Source organism: Scardinius erythrophthalmus, assembly GCF_964197995.2.
Source record: "Scardinius erythrophthalmus genome assembly, chromosome: 2".
Lineage (NCBI taxonomy): Eukaryota > Metazoa > Chordata > Actinopteri > Cypriniformes > Leuciscidae > Scardinius > Scardinius erythrophthalmus.
Window position 1 is genome coordinate 37,211,781 of NC_138222.1, and position 19,383 is coordinate 37,231,163.

The window sequence follows — 19,383 nt, forward strand, 5'->3', positions numbered from 1 at the left end:
ATTGACAGAGGGTTATTAACAGGACAGTTATTGTAAGGGTAGGATTATAACTGTCTACTCTTTAAACAGCATTATGGTAAAAATTATTCACTGGCAAGGCAACAGCGTTTTGCTTTGCGATGTTATGTGGAACTGATGAACCACAGTTTTTTTCAGGTTTACCCCTTTGTTTGGCCTAAAACACTGTGTTTGTAGTCAAATCATCCAGTTTGAAATGTTGACTACAAACACAGAGGTTTTTCAAATTTTCTGATTCTTTGCAGTCTTAAAGGTGGTATCAGTGATTTCAGGCCCAAAAGGTGTTGTGAGGTTTTGAGCCAGCTTTTTCTTCAGCTCTGACTTCACGTGCAGCCGTGCACGAGCACAAAACCTCACAACACCCTCCCCCTGTCGGTGATTGGTTGGAACACTATTTGTTTTGGTTTTGAGAGTTTGGCTAAACCATTTGTTTTTGTGTGCAGATCTCAGAGCCTAGGCTGCCTACAGAGACGCGTTTTTTGACGGCATGCTTATGGGGCGGGCAGCTAGCGGACCGTTAGGAAAGATTAGATGAATGTTATAAAAATATTTTTGGGCCTGAAATCACTGATACCACCTTTAAGATACTGCCTACAATGCGCTGGATCCGTCACTGGAAACTGAAAATAACTCACTCCTGCTTTACTCTTTGAATTCTTGCACCTGGGAACAATACAAGTTGACACCATTATAACTAAAAGTTTTCTAAGAAGCATTTCCTACTAAAGCAAGGCAGTATTTGACTCTTTGGGCCCTATTTTGCACCCAGCGCAATTGACTTTGTACACCGACGCATGTATCATTCCTATTTTGCACACGCGCAAAGCGGACTTTTCCCTCCACAGACGCACGTCGGTAAACTAGGAAATACACTTGCGCTCCCCAGGGCGGTTCAGCGCAAAGAGGAGGCGTGTTCCGGCGCAAACGCTCCTTCATGCTATTTTGCAGGTTTAGAAAACAATTGCGCCACTAACCAGGAAAAAATAGTTTAAGAAAAAAGTTTAAAGTCAGTGGCGCGTTGCGCATGTTATTCATATGCTATTTTAAGGGCACATGCTTTGCCATAATCAATGTAGCGTGTGCACAACGTGCATACACTTTGATTCTCTCATCTACACAGAAGCAGCAGTTTTCATTTTTGCAAATCATACATTATTACGATAAATAGATAGCGCGTTTAACAATGTAGATTGTTTCAAAGCAGCTTTACAGAGATAAACGTATAATTTAAGGTAACAGAGATTGTTTTGGCTTTATAGCAGTTCTTTAATAAAGTTATTTTCCAGCTAAAGTTAGTTTTGATTGATTCGCTTCCGTCGCAACGATCATTTGTTTTAAATTAGGGGCCGCTAAGACGACACCATTCTCTCTACACAAACTTTAAACACGAACCTGTGAGAAACGCTGATGGCGTTCACATGCGCATTAAGAATTGGTTCTATAGTTATGTGCGTTTGAATATATGTGCGCAGGTTTGGAATTCCCTCCAAACCAAGCCTAAAGAAAGTACTGGCGTTTCCTTATAATTTTTTATACAGAATTTTATTTTATTTTATCAATTCGGGGTAGGTACGCGAATTGAGTTTCCCGACAACGCTTTATCTGTAGAGTGGTAAAGGGATCCTCCATAGGGAGAGACTAGTTGGCACTTCAGCACTGCGTTGGATCGGGTCCAGGCGAAGATCCTTCAGATCTGGATACGGCCTGGATCCGGCAGGCTGCGGGAAAACCTCGGGATAAACAAAGACACTAAAATTAGCGTAGATGCCATTCTTCTTATGATGTAACGAGTACATCAGGATTTTTGGGAAGTGTTCCCGGTTCCAGCTGACCTAATCTATGCAGCCTAACATTGAATTATAGAAGGCTATAATGTATTATGTGAATGCTAGGTCAAAGAGATGTGTCTTTAATCTAGCTTTGAACTGACAGAGTGTGTCTGCTTCCCAGACAATGGTAGGAAGACTGTTCCAAAGTTTTGGTGCTAAATAGGAAAAGGATCTGCCGCCAGCAGTCGATTTTGATATTCTAGGTATTATCAACTGGCCGGAATTTTGAGATCGCAATAGACGTGAAGGACTATAATGCGTTAAGAGCTCGCTCAAGTACTGCGGAGCTAAACCATTTAGTGCTTTGTAAGTGATCAGCAATATTTTAAAATTGATGCGATGTTTAATAGGCAGCCAGTGCAGTTTTGACAGAACTGGGCTAATATGGTCATACTTCCTGGTTCTGGTAAGAACTCGAGCTGCTGCGTTTTGAACCAGCTGTAGTTTGTTTATTAAGCGTGCAGGGCAACCACCTAGTAGAGCATTACAATAATCTAGCCTTGAGGTCATGAACGCATGAACTAACTGTTCCGCATTTGTCAATGAGAGCATATGGCGTAATTTAGATATATTTTTAAGATGGAAAAATGCGGTTTTACAGATACTAGACAGAAAGATACAGAATTATTATAAACCTTTACAATTAATATAAATTATTTCTTAAAAAAATATATATATGTTTAAGTCACCAAATAATTAGATGCAAAGATGACAGTGGCAGTAAAATGTGTCTATGTCTTCAGTGTCACTCTTTGGTTCTCATTTCTAAGATCAGCAGAGGTGACAATTCTAGAATATCCCACTGTGTGAACTGCGCTCTGAGAGGAAATTAAGGTCAGTATACAAAAGCTGACCGAAGGTCAAGAAATGTACTACTTGGCTTTGTGTGGTCTTTTCTGTAAGTAGGAGGGCCTGGTATTAAATCCAAACCAATAACATGCACATTTGAACATACTGTATGTCCAGAGAAGAGACTTTGCAAAGAGGAAGGGCTGTAAAAGTAAAATAAGCAAATAAACGTTAGTACAGATCTAAGTTACTGTGTCCTTTGGTCTTTAGGTCAATGTGAAAAACATTTATGTACTGTATGTGAGGATGTGGCAAGAATCTGCATAAGATTTTAGTTACACTTCCCACTGTCATTTTTAGATACATATTTTAACAGGGCTCTCAAGTCTCACGCATTGGGCGTGAGACACACGCAATTCAACCAGTTCACACGCTCACACGCCACACCGTGTATTTCTCACGCTGAAAAGGCAATGCCAACCAAGTTGTCCTGCGAGCTTTATATATAACGTTGTATACGAGGTGCAGGCACACAAAGTGAAGTTTCCTGCCGCCAGCACGTATCTCGGCCAGATTGCGTTCGTTACAAGGCAACACAGATGCGCGAACACACGGAAGTTGACGGAACATTCTCGGCCACAGCACGTTCGTTACTAGGTAACCAACAACATCGCGTGAACACACGTCGTGATGGAGAAGGTAAGTTGGAAGAAAGCTCGTCTAACATTTTTAGGCTAGAACATTTAATATATAGCCCATCGTTTACATTATTATTGATGCAGTCAAAAACTCTACAACTACTCTGCAACCAGGCCAGAAGCTTTGGCTCAGTTTGGCTAGCTTACGTTTTCTTAAACTAAGGGAATGTTAGTGGGTATGGGAAGGAATGAAGATGTATTTTTTCATTTTATTTTAAATACATTTAAATTTGTTTATTTTATTTTAAATTATATATTATACTGTATTAATAGTCTTTCTAGTTACATTAAGGCTACATGTATTAAAGCAGAGTGCTCTGGGTAATATTTTATATCCTGTCAAAACATACATTAATCATTGCCATTGCATTTGTATTTTTCAAACACAAAACACATTTCATAAGCTGGAGTGTGTACTCTTGTGTACACACACACACACACCTTAATAATACTCTAATATGACATTTGTTCACAATGTCCCATGCACCACACAATAAATAATTATACCTATTTGGCTAGACACATTCAAAATGCAAAAAGATTTGTTTTTCCAAACTGTTTGGAGCCATTTGTTATATTTTTGTAATTTTTGTATAACTTATTTGTAATTTTGAAATATAACATTAAAGAGTATATTTGATGTGATGAATTGCTCTGTCATTTATCAGATTTACCAATTGTTATCATTTCAATTTGGGCTGGTTAATTATGAACAATGGGTAAAATTGGGGGGCGGGGACATATGGGGACGGGGCTCCATTAGGGCTCCTCCCCTAACCGCATGTGATCTCACTCCAAGCTTTTGGTAAAACTTGAGAGCCCTGTTTTAATCTCTGTGAATGATAATGAAACTCTAGATAATGAAATTTTTGCATTTTACTTTTACTGTATGAGCATATCCACACTAATTCCATCTTCTTTTCCGTAAGTGTTTTCTATGTATAGGCTACGTAATATTCCATTCCATTTTTATAAACGCATGCATCCACCTTTATTTCATATAAGAAAACACCTGTCATATTTCATAATATATTATGACTGTTTATGTTTATGCAAACTACTAGTCTGTCTGTCCCAAATATCCCAAACATCTATTGCTGTTCTTGTATAATTTCATCTTCTGTCATACTGCAATTCTATATCCACTGCGAAAACAGAGAGATGGAGGCACAGAGAGAAAGTGTGTGTCTGTTGAAAAGGGCCGCCCCCTTGGCCTACCTACAATAAGGAATAAGACATGAAACAACTCACACTCAGCTCTGTTATAGCGCTCAGAGGTCTGTGGGCTGAAGTCAAGCAGAGAAAGAAAGGGTGAGAGAGAATGGCAATTAGGTTTGGATGACTCATGTAAGGTGAGACTGTTAGACCGACTTGTAACTGGAAACTTGACTCATTAAATTAAAGAGCATGAGATGAATTCAAATAACAAAAACTGCAGAAAGAACAAAATGGTACTTAAATATTTAGCTCTGAGTCACAAAAACTCATACACACAACCAGGTCAGCTACCTGGCGACACCCCAGGATGACAGCTGCGGGGGGGTATATGCATTCTGCAGCTCTGTTTTCTTACATATTTCAAAGTACATACACTAACACTAATCAAATATATATATATATATATATATATATATATATATATATATATATATATATATATATATATTTGATATAATTGATTTGAACTGTGACACCTAAATATTTTAATATTTAATCTCGTGTGAAATCCTCTCTGCTTTTGCATCCAGGCAAAAGTATTAAGAGACCAAGGTAAATTATCCACACACACACAATTAATGTATTTTATAATTACGTTTTTATGCATCTCTCTCTCTCTCTCTCTCTCTCTCTCTCTCTCTCTCTCTCTCTAATATCAATGGCTCAAGCCTCTGTTACTAGCTCTAAAATTACCACCTTGGGTCTTTTTCAATAATTCAATTGCCCATCGTAAATTATTTCTAACATATTTACAGCTAAGCTTTAATACCTCAAGCTTTTATTTTGTCGGAAAATTGCAGGGAGTGTTTCTGTGTTTTGTTGACAACAGGTTTACAAATACTTCTCATTCCATATCTGGTAAAAAAAAAAAAAATATATATATATATATATATATATATATATATATATATATATATATATATATATAAACTGCAAATGTGAAAAGTGAACCTGCCTCACATTGTGGTTCCAACCTCACATTATAAGTGGCTCGATGGTGTTTTTAGCCCCCAATGGCTCCTTCCAGGCAGCTAACCCTAACCTCAACCTTAAACCTACCCATCCCCTCGCTGCCTGGAAGGCGCCATTGTGGGCTAAAAACACCAAACACCTTATAAGTGACTCAAAAGTCACAGTACATGCAGGATTCACAGTCACACACTACGTGAAAGGTTTGCATCCCATTTGTGGTCATGAATATGCCCCTGTGCAGCTGAGGTCGAAGTCCCTTTGTAAATGCTTTAATTTGTTAATATGTACACCGAAATCATAACACGTGTCCGGAGTTAATGTGGAGCAGCATTTACTATAAACTGAGCATCTGAAAACACTGTATCATGAGTTGCATGTGTGTTAAAGAACACAGAGCAGTGCTTCCCTTTGAAACATGCAGCACATCAGAATCAGGAAAATCAGAAACAGCTTGACAAGAATGTTTACACACACAAGGAATTTGTCTAAGTGACAGTAGCTTCCAGTGCAGAAGAAAGTACAGATATAGTGCAGACATACATAAAAATTAGGCAATAAAATGAGTAACAAAATAATAATATTATTAAAAAAGACAAAAAAATAAATACAATACAGTACATATTTATGAATGTACAGATATTATATTTATAAGTGTACAGTTTGAGAAGAATTTACAGATGTACGATTCTGAGATATGTTATGTACAAATGTACAGTTGTCAGAATATTTAATTTTATAGCAATTTTGTGCACTTTGATAATAGCACTAAACCATATCTCGATTTCAATTTTATTCAGAATATTTGTGCAATACTAATAAACATCATTAGACCACAAACAGGTGTTGTCCAAATGCTTCTCAGTAAGTAAATGTCTCTTTACTGCGAATACAGATTTTTTTTGTGCCGACACCTTTTGTGTGAACAAAGCCTGTACAGTAGAGTGAACATCAAAATAGGGACCTTGCATTCTTGCACAATTCAAATGTTTAAATCTTTGATGCTGCCAGTAACCAGTTCACCCAAAAGACTACACAAAATGCATCTAGTTTGCAAAACTGCAAAAAAAATAAAATAAAAACATTTTCAGGGGAAAGTGTTTGTTGCCAAAATATAAAAAGCCTTGGTCATCTCTAGTGACTGATCATAGAATTCAAATATTATCTTGTGTTATATTCCAAACGTTCTCTTAATTATTTCCCTTATGAATGGATACCATCATTGTCTCCCATCATGTGCGGACATACATCCCTATAGCTATCCCCTATCTATAGCAATGGCATGTCTATATGCTATGGCATTGCTGAAACAAATTGTGACTGGAAGGGGCTCTTGTACTCTGCTGTCTGCTCTGCACATTGCGCACAGTGAACAACATCATACAGCATTCCTGCACATCTCAAATTAATCTCTACACAACCTGTCACTTTACCCTTTCAAGCATTTTAGGCTATTTGTTCTCCAGATTACATTCATGTCTTAAGAGGCAGGACTGTGTGTGTGTGTGTGTGTGTGTGTGTGTGTGTGTGTGTGTGTGTGTGTGTGTGTGTGTGTGTGTGTGTGTGTGTGTGTGTGTGTGTGTGTGTGTGTGTGTGTGTGTGTGTGTGTGTGCTAGTAGAGCTAATGCTTATACCATGACCAGATTAAAGCCCTATCTGAAAGCAAGAAAGCAGCAGGGAAGAAGGTGTGTGGGTGGGTTAGTGCTATGTAATAGATGCTGTGGTCTCAGAGTTAAAGGTTAAGGTTGCTGCAGATGCTACTTTAAATATAGAAACTTTACATTTAACATTTCCTCTGCAAAACTTTACACGTGCACAAATGAAAAAAAAAAAAAAAAAAAACTCTCCTTCTAACTCTACTCTGTTAAGGTACAACAAAACGTTTGACAGGTTAGTCTTAAAATCTATAAATCACTATATAGGATATTTTATTAAAGAAAAGTGGAAAAAAATAAAAGCCAGTATAAAAATATAGCTAGTATATTATCAGTGGTAAAAAACTAAAATACTAGTTATGATAGAAGAGATCAGGGCTTTGAACCGGTTCAAGGAACGAAAACAAAAAACGGAAAGGAACGAAATTTTAAAAGGAACAAAACATTTTTACCATTAACCAGTTAATAATGTTATTTTATCGTTCGGTTTAAGATTTTAATTTGGCAGTCAATCAATCATGAATTCAAATAGTACAGCCTATGCAAATGTGACGTTGACGCATCTAATGTGAGTGACATGCCTGCGCTCAGATGTCATGTCATCCTATGTAAGCTGCAAGGTAATGTGCTTTAGCTGTTGGATTGCAGGAATTTATCCGAGGATCTGTTACCATAGCAGGTTATATCCAGAGTGGTGTTTTGAAACCAGTGAAAATTGCAGGTTAGTGTAGAACCACTACTATTCAGGAAATTAAATAAAATGTATTTTTTTAAATGATTAAACACCATGTTGACAAAAATAAGTATTGTGGCTTTATGTATGGTCAGTCACTTGCGTGTGTCGTTATATTATTAACATTTTCCCAAAATCAAGCTCAAATGGAGTTACAAGGTTTTCATCATTAGAACAGTTGCATCTGAGGCAGTAAAAGCATCGCATCAAGTTATTATCAACTTACAGGTAACAAAGGGTATTGTAGCCATGTGGGTGCTCAGTTTTTACTTTAATTTAATACATTTAGCAAAAAGCATGTGTTATAAAAAACGCTACAGGCTGTATTGGCTTTGACTAGATGGTAAATACAAGACTAAGAGACTCCTCTCCACTCCTAAAATATATAAACATTAGTCTTTACACACACAGTGTTTTGAATATAGAAAACAATGTACTTATAATAATAATAAAAAAAAACAACTTTATTTTATATAACGCCTTTAACGCAGCTTCTCAAGGCACTTTACACAATACAAATACAAAGAGAGAGAAAAAAAAAAGTCAAGGTAATGTGCATTAGCTGTTGGATCACAGGTTCACTCATTCAAAAAGAGTTTTTTTATTTAATGTTACCCCTACAAAGCAAACAAGCAGAGACAGTCTCCAAACATTTCACCATTGTTATACAAATGACAGTATTTTTAACGGTTATTCTTGTGAATATTACATATACTATTTTTGATGATTATAATTTACCTCAGTGAATGCAGCCAGCTTAGCTAGTTTGTGAAGTAAAGTGATATTTTAAATGTGATAGTAAATAAAAATTTAAATATGAATGTAGTCCTATATATATTTATGTTATATCATTATCTGCGCGACCCCGTCGTTGACTTTCTTTGATGACGTTTGCAGGGCAATCCAAATGAGCGGTTATTGTCAGTGCAGTCCACTTCAACTGATATACCGTGCTCAGGGAGTAGGGAGCAGTGAACACTGCGTAGGGACCCTGTCGAATGGAACGCACCTATTTATTCCTCCACCAAGCAATGTAGTTCCAAAGAGGTTGCCAAGCAACACATGCAGCAACAAAGAATCACAAACAGCAGTTGTGCAGTAACACTAATGTATGCGGTCACAGGTGTATGTTTGTCGAGTAATTTACACCGGCTTTGAACGCGGATCAACCAATCAGAATCAAGGACCGGAACTATCCGTTTTATAATAGAGATTCTGCTCTGAGTGAACCGATTGATTTTTTTTTTAACCCTGGTAGAGATGCACTGATATTACAATTCTGGCTGAAACTGATGAGTTGATTATTATTTTGGGTTGTAGCTAATAACTGATAAAATGTTATACTATTTTGTCTAAATGAATTAAAATAAAACCAAAAACACTACAAAACTAAAATTAATCTTTAAATGCTTTGTGTGAATTTATGCATCTCAACATTATAATGCACATTGTGAAAAATTTCATTTATCCTGAGATTTACTGTTAAATTATTTGTGTTTTTAAAAAGTGAGCATTAGCTGATGGCAAAGCTAATCCAAATGTAAAAATAGGGAAATGAGCATGAATTTATATTAGTGACAGAAGTAAAAAATAAACTGCAGCAAGTATAAATTGTTTAACTCCCAACAAGTAGATTAGACTTATTAAATTCTGACATCTAAGCTTGATTAGCAAATTCAACAATAATGCTGATGGACTCAAGTTAAAAAAAAAAAAAAACGAACACAACTGTTGGTAACTGCAGCACAAACAGTGACTTTTTAATTCTACCACACTCTCGTATCACGCACGGCTTTGCATGTGAAAGCTTGATATTTGACAGCTTAACAGGATAGAGATGATCTTTCCTCCATTATGCTCAGAGATATTAGAAAAGCTGTCGGCTGTCTCAAGTGTTGACACTGAGGTGAAAGACTTGTGTGCATAAAGACAGTACCGTCAAAATAGTTTAAAAGATTAAACAGCTAAGAGTATCAGACAAGTAAATGTATAACAGGAACAACACACACTAGTTGATCAGTGCTATGGAGTGGTTCTAGACTCGAAGATGATTTGCATATGCTGGCTTTAACAGGGCCGTGTTGTTCATCTGCTGTAAAGAGCAAGCATTGTTGTGAGTGACGCAAAGACCACCTCTTGTTTGCATGGGGAGTTTGTTTTCTGTGAATAACACACTGTTAAAAGCAAACTTGACACGGAGGTCGGGAAGAAAGCTGTTGTCTTGTATTGTCAGCTTGGTGGTACCAATCTCAATTTATAGAGACATCCAATTTATTAAAAATAGATATATCATTTTATATGTAATTTTGATCGCACTTTTGGTGTCCATTAGTTTTCAAACATGTAACCTTTTTTGACCAACAAGACACTGATTAACTGTGGTCGGTTACTAGTCTAGAGTCATTCATTTTTTTCTTCAAGACTGGTCATAACTTTATGTCGGTTCCATAAAAGTATATTGGTGTCAATTGAATCTGACAAGTAAGATTAATTACACTTTGGGCCTTGGCTAACTGCTGGTCAGACTAGTTCTTAAGACATATTCTTAACATGGTGGCTATGTTTATGCAACTGGCCCTTGCTTAGAAAGATAACGCTCCATATACCTAGTGTTATAATACATATGTCAGTCAGCCTTTATGGAAGTGCTTCACTTCTAGAAAAAGTGCTACACTACTTTAAAGTCCCCCTGTGGTGAAAGTTTTTAAAGTTGTTGATATGTCTATGTGGTGATTTTAATATGCTTTAAGACAAACCATGTGCAAATTCATGTCAACGCCACTGCTGAGAATTTTCTCCTTAAAACTGCAGTGAAAATTTTTTCCAACCATCTCCATTGACTTTTAATGAAGTCAAACGGAGCTTATAAAAAGCTGTTCTGGTTTTTTAGCTTGTCACAGAGCAGCTTTTAGACATAGTTTTGTTTGTTTGTTATGAGACAGAAATGACAAGGAGACAGCTTCAGGCAATACAAAGTCAATGGAGAGGGTTGGATTGTTTGGCTGTAATTATTTCTTTCATATTTTTTTTTGAAAAGCTGCACAACAGAGGTTTATTGATTAAAACATGGACAAAAATTGTTTTATTGTATGATATTCCTTATAATTTTTTGTATTATTATTATTATCATCACTGTAAGAAGTATATTTATATATTAATATACATGAATATATTTCTGTCATAATTTCTTCAAGTTAGACCAAACTTGACTCTAGTCCATATTGTGATTTGATTTATTGTACATGGCTTCTCTAAATTTATTCATCCAAAAATTGCCAAATTGTGCGACACTCTGCTTTTTACAGTAAACTCCATTTATGACTGGATTCAGCAATTCTGACTTTTCCACATCGCAGGAATCAAAGGCGCCAAACATGATATTTGCCATTTTAAAGAGAGTTAGTTGTGTGGGTTATTTATTGTTGTCTTATAACGTTATAACCATTCACAATTTAATAGAGTTAATAGCAACAAGTTAAAGGGTCATGAAACCCTAAACCAAATTTTCTGAGATTTTAACAGAGGTATGTATGTTGAACACCATTGAAGACAATATTAGCATCTGTTAGATTTAATAGTAGGGGGAAAATGGTTAAATTTGAGTTTTTTTCCGCTATTTTCATCTTCCAGGTTTAAAATCTTCATCGTGTCTACGTCACAGGCAGTGACGTGGCAGAGCACTATAGTACTTTGATGACTCACCGGTGTCTCATAATTATTCATGACTGAGTTTTCTTATCCAATGAGAAGACACTTCTCTTAATTATTCATGACACCACGTGGATCTTTCCAATGACAGACATGTCACACTGTGATATCGCGTTTGTTTTCGTGGTGCAAAAGTTCCAGTGCATCTTTCCCCGCGATGCTGCCAGGGCTGGACTCTGACTGCGGGCGGTTGGTTGGCCATCAACCACGGACACATCTAAACTATGTGTGTGTAGCAACCATTCAACTGGAGAATGGTGGACTTCGGCCTTGATGCGGTCCCGAGGACTTTTCTATCGCTTCAGAGGTGTGTGTGTGTGTGTGTGTGTGTGTGTCTAAAATGTAACCCTGACCGTTTTACTTGCCTTTTGTTAAATAATCACTCGTTATTAAAATTTAGATATTTTGATAATACCTCAATTGTATGGAACGTATGCTTAATTTGTGCAAATTTCTATGTCACTGTCCATCTTTATTATGGGGTTCAGGGGGCGCGTAGATCTAGGCTATGTCCGGAACTTTTTTTTTTTTAAGCGGAAAATGTATTATTTTCAAATATATGCATTTATAGTGTGTATATAAACAAATATATATTTTGACATATTATGACATAATTATACATATACATGTACATTTATATGTTTTAAATACAATTATGATTACTGTAGTAGGCTAAAATATGTAGCAGGGCATTCAGTTACTTTTGAAAGGACAAAAATAAGGTGTCAGTGTATTTCATTAGACTTTAACTTTGCCAGCTATAAAAAAGCTAGCATTTCCTCACGTTTCACCACTGACTTTTAGTGACAGTCGACATGCATGGGCCACTGGCGATGAAAGTCCCCCCCCTCCCTTCTCGTGCCATACCACACCCACTCTCCTCCCTTCTTCTCACAGCCATCCACGCCCATTTAAGTTGCATTTTTCAAAAAGATTGTGAACTAGACTTGAGCTGAAAGAGGGGGGTTTCATGACCCTTTAATAGAGGTCCCCTCTCAAAACACTCTACATAGCGCTCTTCGTGGCCATTGAATAGATCAGCAGTTGTTGAGCTATGCTCAGTTGTATGGTGGTCTTTAAAAAAATATATGTTATACGCAAAATAACAAAATAACTGTTACATTGAATAAACCAGTATTTGAAAGCTCACAGAAAGCCTGTAGCAGGATATTCAGACACAAACATCAGTTCATACCAATTCAAAAAGTTAACTAGGTAATCTATTGTGAGTTAAGCTTCACTGCATGTGACTGCATGTGTGAGCGCATCTGTGTCAATCCATCGGGATTCTGAAGTCTCTGTGTGCAGCTGAAGGTTTTGTTTGTCATTAGGGATTTTGTGTGATGTGTGTGAGATGTGTGTGATTGTGAGAGTGCTGTCCCTCTCGGGCTGTGCCCCAGACCATGGGAAAGAGGAAGCACTTAAAACTGTCTGCGGTCAGTTGTCTCCCCCTCACACACTCACTACAGACACTCTAGTTATGGATTTATGGGTCACTGACAAATAATATATAGAGATGTGGTCCTTCTTTTTGGTGTCCTGTCCACAACTGGAGCTGTCCCTGGAAATATCCCTATTTTACAGCACATTCAAGACGCCACAAATACACTGTAAAAAAAAAAAGAAAAAGAAAAAACAGACCAACATTACCTGTAACCAAAGCAATTTTAAAAAGTTTTATAAAGTAATTAAAAAGTTTAATTACTTTATACAGTAGCCTATATTCATTTTGTAAAAAAAAAGAGAAAATAAGAAAATGCAATAAGAAAATGTAAAAAATATGTTGAGTTTTATTTATTATGTTACATTTTTGTAATGTGTTTTTGTATTATATGTTAAATTTGTGTAATGTGTTTTTGTAAAGTCATAATTTGCTCTATTATATTGTTTTGATCTGTTTGCTATTTGCAGTGGTTACTATTTACTATTTTTCATTGTGTGATTTTTGGTAAACTGTATTGAAACCAGTATGACCCGCGACCATCACAGTAATTATTGATTATAATAATAGTATATGCATACTATTAATAGCATAATAATTATTTACAATAATAGTATATAATAGTAATATACTATTATTAATTATAATAAGTTTATTCAACACACAATAAAAAAAAAATAAAAAAATTGATTCTAGTAGTTTTTCCATTCATAGATAACGATGAACTAAATGTCCTGATTTCCATATTAGAAATGTCTTCATCACCCTGTCATTCCACATCCTGCATCATTGTGTAAATAACTGTGAAATTTGAACAGTGCTCATGGTTATTTACATACTGTATTGCAGTTTTTTACCAATCGGAAAAACCCAGTAATGTAAATATTTTCAGCAACATAAAAAAAGCTGCAATGGTCATTTACTGTACAAATAAATGTACTGCTTTTCAGTGTAAAACCTCACTTAAACACCTTTCGCCCTAATCATGTGCCTTAAAGTTTACCATAGCTCACCACAGACATGACAGAAAGAGGGAGAGAGAAGGGGAAAAGAGAGAGGGGAGGGAGAGAGAGAGTCGTCTCAGCTTGAGTAAATATTTACAAGAGAGCACAGAGACAGTTTTGGGATATGACATGCCTCTGTGTCTCACACACACACACTGGAACAGATTAATTGTGCTAAATGCTTTGTTTGTAAAGTGAAGGTCACACTTCTCGACAAAAATGCATTAGATAATGCCAGACCTGTGCTTGTTAGGGAAACTATACTAATCTACCAGAGGAAAGGAGATGGGAGCAGGCCTTAGAAGTTGAAGGAGAGGTTAGAAAGTAAAATTGATCAGGCTAATAGCTACACACACACGCACGTTTTTATGAGGGAAAAGAAAAGTTAGATGAGACACAAGCTAGAAAAGCCACACTGATGAGACTAACGCCTACTTTTGGTTGTTGGTTTTAGCTGTCAGTGGCTTCATAAAAATGCTCATCTGTAGCAGTCGCTTTCTGGTGACCATGAGTGCATTCTGCCTTGTTGTTGCAGGTCATTATACTGTACTGTGAAGCTCTGACCTTGCCTCTGTCTCAACATCACAGTTCAGCTTTGTGAAGTGTGGGCCATAAAAATAACCCCTTGTGTGTGCTTAAGGGCTGCTGTGACCCTTTTCTGAAATCCCTTTGTGAATTTCAGTGAAACTACTTTCATTGAAATATTCAATTCAGTGCGTTTCTGAGTGGATGAGTCAGATGCGACCTCTTCTCTATCACCTAGGCGGTGTGGATCACTGCAGGGCGCTTGTAGGTTACAACTGAATTTGTGAGCAAATATTTCTCGACGAGTCTACCCATAATTTCTATTCTCTTACTGATGGCATATTATAAGAGGTGCAGAATATTGTTTTCATTTTCAAAGTATATTTTTATGTCCTAATCATACACCTCCATCCTGTTTTATTTGAGCTTTTCTACGAATTCACTAAAAAAAAGGTTATGTGATTAGCATAGATACCTATTAATTTGGCAAACACAGCTTTCAGACAGATTTTTATGCATAATTTGCCATGACGCACTTTCATCCCCAGTAGTTCTGACCAAGCCTGTTAATTATACAGAAACTCAAAACAAGCTTGTTCAAAAGGCTTGTGTCTCCGACTGCAAATGCTTCTGAGATGTATACTGCCGTGCAAAGGCAAAAGACCGTAACTTCGTTTTTGGTCGAAAATGAGTTATTTATATTTTTGGCACATTCAAGACCTTCTTTATCATGTGGATAAGTATCCTGAATCAATTCCGGGTTTTTTTCGAGGAAATAATGATTTGTCTTAACAGTAACTTCCAAAAGCCCATGAGAAACCAAGGCAGAACACCGTAACATCAGTTACCGCTCTTTGGCTTTGTTTTGGAACGCTCAAATTACGAGTTACGGTGCTCTGCCTTTGTTTAGCCGCGCGTCAATATGAAGTTACGGTGCCGGTGTTTAATCAAATAATGCTACCTACCAGATTGTACAGTTATCTGCCTTTGTTTTAATGTCCATTAAAATTAAAATTACGGTGTAGCCTGTGTACTTTGTACAGCTGCCATCAGTCCCTCTAACTTCTGATGTCCTCAGAGCGGTCAGAACATTTAGTATGGTCTGCTCCATCGACAAACGTGCGATATCGATCGCGAAGGATTATGCAGAGTTGACAGAAAAACGTTACACATTGCCGTATCAGATGAATACAACCAAGAATTAAAGCTCGCAAACTAGCTGGCAGAGTGCCAAAACTTCGCCTTCAGCCCCGCCCTAAACGCGGTCGAGCCAACGCTGGACTAATATATCTATGGAGGTATTTTATCATGTCAAATGTATTAATAATGCCATCAGAATGCAACCAAAGCACAGGATAGCAATAAGTAGATGGCTATAAATAATTGTAAATCATACAAAATAAATGCTATGATCACTAGATTTTATACAGGTGTTACTATAATGATTTTGTTAATGGTGATCAGCAACTAAATATTGATAATGTGCAAGTTACTGCCTTTTGCCTTGGTATGACCTCTCACTTTTTGCTGACAATACAAAGGCAGAGTACAGTAACTTTAAAATAGTGGTCAAAAGTCAAGTTTGAGCTCAAGATTTTTTTATGTATATAATTTCCATTACTAAAACATCTATTTGCCAGATTTCCAGTGTCCTACCTATAATTAATTAAGCGGGACAACTAAAAATCTTTAAAGTCATTTTTCTCAGTTCCACACTCTAGCGACTTAAGGTCTTTTGCCTTTGTAGGGCAGTATACTGTATGGCTTCATGGTAACTCTGAGAATCAAAATGAATAGGGGTAGAATATTTTATTCTCATACATATTACACTGCCTCCTTCATATCACTACATAATAGAATTAATCGTTAAAAGATCACGATCTCTTTTCAAACACCTACGTGATCTTATTCGCCTTGTCTACGGCAGTTCATTGGAACGAATGTCTTTAAGGCGACATCTAGTGTATATATCTATGCACCAGTCTGCGTACACGTCACACACCAGGATGCGCCCGCGCCCTCAGATCACTTGGACGTGGCTGTGTATAAGAGCTAAAAACGATATAAATACTGTTCGTTTTCTCACACAAACCGCTCGTTTCGTGTCTTAGGCCATCAATGTGTGTTTACGATGGGGAATTGTTTTAATTTGGACTCTGTGCATGCTCTTTGAGACAGTGACCATAGACCTGCATTATACGACTGACAGACAAAAACGGTTTGACCTAAAAATATCAAAATTGAAACTACTGCGGAAACAAAGACACCTACATCTTGGATGCCCTTGAGGTAAGCTAAAACATACCAAAATTTAATTTCAAAGTGAACTATCCCTTTAAGTGCCTTTCTTTGCTCTTTTCTCAAAGAAAAACTTAACTCCAAGACCTCCAGAGTCGCGGCCAAAGCTGTTTCGAAAGACTGTTCTCCTGCAGCAGCTCTTCTTTGTTTTCAAGTAGCACGGAACCGTCGCAACTCTGTCGTCATCATGTTAAACCCGCCCCGCCTACTCTATACACGATGTGATTGGCCTGACCCAATTTAGGTTTTTACAGCTCCGAAAGTCAACGGAGAGTTGCTAGACTACCCTGGCTGCAAAATAAATTTTGCTGCCGCTAGGGTGCGTCTAGATTTCTAGGCTATCGTTACACCACTAGGTGGCGAAAAGTTAGATTATTTGTCATTGAATCATTCATTCAAGAGATTCATTCAAAAATGCTGATTATTCCAGAAATAAAACAATTGGAGTCTTTGTCCCTGTTCCAAATGGCACACTTCATATGCACTTTCGGTCTTGTGGACTTACAATGGCTGCCACGTGCGCATGTCCATTAAGTCCATGAGACAGTAGGGTCTCCCATTTGTCACTTTAGGTTTCAGAAGGGTGCTTGCGAGTCGCGATTGTTTAGGGTGCCATTTGGGGCAGGGCCTTTATGAGACATTGAACCATTCATTCAAACAGATTTTTGAAAAAAATAAATGTATTAATTTGAAATAGACTGCAGCAATTCATTTTTTTCAGAACCTCTAGTAAATTACGTTATTTTGTTTAGTTATCCGTTCGGATTCGTGGGAGAATTGTGATCTCTATTTGAAACAAAAATTGTACTTCTCAATTTATCAAGAATCGTCCAGCTCTTTCTACGTAAGAAAACGAAAAGCAGGATATCCAACATAGAACAAACAGAAACAGATGTTGACTGTTTATGGGTCACATCCCTTAAGTAGTGCATTTAACCATAATTTGCAAGTGTGTTTAACTGTTATGTAGTTACATTCTAGCATTTCATTTCAAAGTATTTTTTTCTTTAGAAAAATCTAATTAAATAAAACATTAAATTATTATTATTAAAAATATGAATAAATTCTATAAATGAATCAATTATTTTACAAATATATATATATATTTTGGGTCATTAAAAATGTTGTCAAGCAACTGGCCTGACAGGCCAAATTGTTTTCTCTGTATATTGTATAACCAGCAGTATGTATTGTAATCGGTCATATAAAAATCACAGTTTCTGAGTTTATAGAACACATGCAATGACCTAATCCTGTACTTTGAGTAGCCGAGCATACAGTATGTGCTGTAAGTGTTGCTGTCACATCATGTCTCAATTCTTAACACTGTCTGAGCTACTGTTCCTCTCTCTCATTTCTTCCCATGTTGTCACTGTTCATTCATTTATTCTGCTCTCAAAGACTTCTTTAGGAAAACTTTCCAGATTTTGACCTTTCCAGGGTTTTTTGTCACTTCCAAATGGGGTTTTAGGTACAACAGTTGTATTGGAAGTGCCCAAAAAAATCCCAGTGGATGGTAAAATCCCAGTAAAACCTTAATAAATTCACTTGCCTAACTTGCCTTTAGCTTTGACTATATTCAGAGCCTCTCGTGCCATATTGCTTGTACAATATATCGGAAATCTCGGCTTCAGATGTGGCTCATGCAATCAGAATTTACAGTCAGAGTTATCTTTTTTTCTAAATAAATATCTAGTCTGCAATGAGAAGCTTGTGCATATAAATATTTGAGTTATCTCTGTCATTATGGTAGAAATTACAGAGTCTCTGTCTCTCTCTCACACACAGTCAGTGGTCTATAAACATAGCAGTTTAATCATTTGCTTGACTCTGTTAAAAGCCTTTACTTTAGTTTCACTCTGTGGTACAACAAGGTTATTAACATACACAAACACAAGTGTATGTGCTAGTGCAATATTTTTTGAGTTTCACTGTCAGAGCTAGGAAGATTTCTGGTAACAACAGCAGCCTGCAATATTCTCTTTTAACTCTGAAACAAACACAATACAGATTACAACACCTGGATTTGTACAGTTGCAAACTGCAGGGCGATAAAACCCAAATACAGCAGCAACAGTTGATGACAGAAACAGACCGTCACAGACAGCAATGAGATTACAGTCACTGTATATAAACTGCAGATGATTTGCCAGACAACATGAGAATCATCTCGTCTTACTCTCCCACATGCACCGTTAACACAAATCACAGTCTGAAGGACACAGCACTGCACTCTCAACTCTAGAGATCAACAAAACAAGAGAGAATACTCAGAAAAATGTACAACCTGATGGAAGAGTGTTAATCATCCAAATGTCTTCTTTTCTCACCAGATAACTTTTAGAGAAAGCAAGAGTGAGGGGGAAGAGAATGGAAACAGAAAGAAGGTTGACAGGGGAAGGGGAAAGAGAGAGCATACAGTCTGTCCTAAGAGAGTGGGAGGGTCAAAAAGCAAGCGGGTGAGAGAGAGAGAGAGAGAGAGAGAGAGAGAGAGAGAG

The 19,383-nt window shown here is 36.9% G+C and overlaps 1 protein-coding gene across 19 annotated transcripts in view; it reads right to left on the bottom strand.

Annotated features, from left to right (window-relative positions):
- The window catches only part of dgkza (diacylglycerol kinase, zeta a), a 110,613-nt gene that overhangs the window by 44,376 nt on the left and 46,854 nt on the right, over positions 1-19,383 (bottom strand). For 6 of the 19 annotated variants that reach the window (XM_081354243.1, XM_081354240.1, XM_081354242.1 and 3 more), the window contains exon 1: positions 19,173-19,297. The exons of the other annotated variants lie outside the window; for them this stretch is intronic. The gene's annotated coding sequence lies outside the window, so the exon portion shown is untranslated. Of the gene's footprint in view, positions 1-19,172; positions 19,298-19,383 lie in introns of those variants that run through there. 19 annotated transcript variants of the gene reach the window in all.